Source organism: Phoca vitulina, unplaced genomic scaffold (genome assembly GCF_004348235.1).
Source record: "Phoca vitulina isolate PV1807 unplaced genomic scaffold, GSC_HSeal_1.0 scaffold77, whole genome shotgun sequence".
In the NCBI taxonomy this organism is placed as follows: domain Eukaryota; kingdom Metazoa; phylum Chordata; class Mammalia; order Carnivora; family Phocidae; genus Phoca; species Phoca vitulina.
This window is the reverse complement of record NW_022589780.1, coordinates 4,061,648-4,064,611: the sequence shown is the minus strand read 5'-3', so window position 1 is coordinate 4,064,611 and position 2,964 is coordinate 4,061,648.

The following is a 2,964-nucleotide window of genomic DNA, read 5'->3' as shown; positions in this document are numbered from 1 at the left end:
TATTCCCCCCACCAAATTCTAGCCACTGCACTTCTACTAGCCATCTCCTTGCCTCCCATGTTTTCCCTAATTCTCTCATTGCTTGGTATCCATTCACTGAATTGCTGCTGCTATTATCAAAAACTCTGTAATTGGGAGCTAGCTGTGTGTAAGCTCTGTACCGAATTAATATTCAGGTCCCTTCTCCAAGGAGATTTATAGGCCATGACAGATAACACTTGATACAAACAGATGAAAGGACATACAATGTTAAAATGTTAGAGCAGGAGACCATGAGTTCTATACCTTTCATGTTATGGTACTGGAAATTAGGGCAGTATCTTGCAGCCATCAGAGGCTAGATCATGTGGGGGCCTGGTAGACTTTAGTAGAGACTTAAGATGATGTTTTAACTGCAGTGGGCAGCCCCTTATTGTTCACATGTCCTTGAGCAAAGGGCTGGGTCTCATTTCTTTCCATAATATTAACATCAAGTACAGGACTCTCTCTAGTGAATGAGTATTGATTGACTTCCAGGTTAGGGCAGGCAGGATCCTACATTGTACCTCTAGAAACTTCTCTGTTCAAATGTAAAATGGAGTTAATAACAAGGACTCCCTCATATAGTTAATGTGAGGATTAAATGAGATAATCTATGTATAGTCCAAAAGTCTAAAATATGTACTGTCTAGCTCTTTACAGAAAATATTTGTCCACCCCTGGCCTAGAATAGTGCCTATCACATGGTGGGCCCCCAATAAATATTTTGTGCCTGACATATAAAAAGTACTGTGTATGGAGAATATAGTCAATAATATTGTAATAACAATATGTGGTAAAAAAAAAAAAAAGAGTGCTATGTAGTCTTTAGCTATTATAACTATTTGTACATATATTCCCAGAAATGTTAGCTCAACTGTAGTTTTTCTGAATAATCCAAAGATTATAGACAGTATGGATGAGTGGGTATCAGGCCTGTCTTGACTCTGGCCCTACTCCAAAATAGTTTCTCAGCCTCAGCCTATTGACATTTTTGGCCATATAATTCTTCATTGTATATGAGTGGGTAGGAGGTGGGAAGGTTGCCCTGTGTATTGTAGGATGTTTAGCAGCATTCTGGCTCTCTATTCACTAGATAGTAGTATCATTCCCTCCCCCAATATGACAACTAAAATATCTCCAGGCATTGTCACATGTTCCCTGGGGGGCAAATTTTTCCCATTAAGAACTAAAGGGATACCAAAATACAAAGCAATGTGCTAGCTAATTTGAACTCACAGGAGGTCCAGGGTAGCTGATGTCTTCATTTAGGTGCTGGTTGCTCAATTCTGTGTGAGGAGAAGGGGGAAAGGCATATAAGAGAGTTTTCAGTTTGAATCTAAATTAGAATTCAGACAGGTGTAGCATGTCTGGTAAACTAGTGAGCAGTCCTGACAGAGGTCAAGGGTCAAGGTCAAGGTCTCCTCAAATCAAACATTCTGAAGAAGGTGACAGATTTGAAGAGCTTTTGAAAGAGCTCTTTTGCTGCAAACTCTGAATGATTAAGAGCTCAGTAGTGCTGATTAGGGACATCTCTGATAAGGCAGAAGGAACATGAGGGAAAAGTACTTTCTTCTTCTTTGACACAGGCATCCTGATAGCTTTGGCATAATGAGGGCTCCAGGCGTGTTGTATAGGGGAGGCTGCCAGACTAGGTATAACAGAGGTAGTGAAGAGGAAGTGTGGATATAAATACATGTGAAATATATGAGAACCCTGGAAATATTTAGAGGATATGTGGGGTCAAGAATAAGTTAAATTTATAATTTTCCTATATTCTTCATGTGTCATATTTAATACCACAAGTTGGTGAGGCCTAAAGAAATCCAGGACACTGGCAGATATTGGTCAGTACACATTTGTTTAATAAAGTGATTAACAAGTGGATGGATCTCCAGATGATGAGCATATGAATACTTTAGAGAAAGGAGATCTTGCTTCCAATTCCCCAATTTAACCTTGTGTATGTTTTTCCCTTCACTTGACCTCTGTTTCCTCATTCTGTTTCTCCATTCCCACTAAGTACAACTATAAATCCTGGAAACAACTCAAAAGACAATAAAAAGAGAATGCTAAAAGGTAGAAAGAGGAAAGAGAACTGGTTAGGGACCTCAGTACTGGAGGAAAATACATCAACAAAATTTCTTACTATTTCCTACACAGTAGAAGGTAACCTAGGCCTGGCATTTCTCTACCTCACCCAAACCTAGTAATAGAAAGTGGTTCATGTAAGCATATCCTTCCCCTGTATCTAAAGGGAGTCTTGCCTGTTATACCAGGAAAAAGAAATCAATTGGAAGCCCTGCCAATAATAAGAAAGTATTCTTCCTGCTAACAATAAAGGAGTGTTCTTTCTACCTGCTAGATCTGAGATACTCCTCTCCCTCCCAAAAACACACGAAGACTCCTCCTTCACACAAAGAGCACCCAGAGACTGTGGGTAACAGCAGAGGTGATCCCATCAAAAGTGCCAACCCAGAAAGTGCTTTCCTTTCCTGCAGGTCCTGAATTCCCTTCCTCCACCTAGAGACATAAGACTAGGGGCAAAGGCACAGGGTATGATGGCAAAAAAATCAGCCTCAGCCAGGGAAATTCTCTTTTCCACCCAGATCTGGCTTCTCTAATGTACCCAGAGATATGGGTGGTTAGTGTGTGTGTGGTGTCATCTGCAAGGGAGATCACACCAAAAATAGTGGCCCTAACTCAGGAAAAGCTCTCTGTTCCCCAAAGTCAATAGGTAGCCACTACAGTATGTGCCTAGCCTAGAAAGTATGCTTTATTCTCAAAGGAAAAAGACTCTTTTCCCACATTTACAAGCAAAAGTGTGTGGATACTCTTTCTACCTTATCAAACAGCATCATCAGGAACCAGTAGAAGCCCCACAACTATAAGATTAACCAAAGACCAGAATACCACTATAAAGGCTCAGAAAATTAGAATGTTATT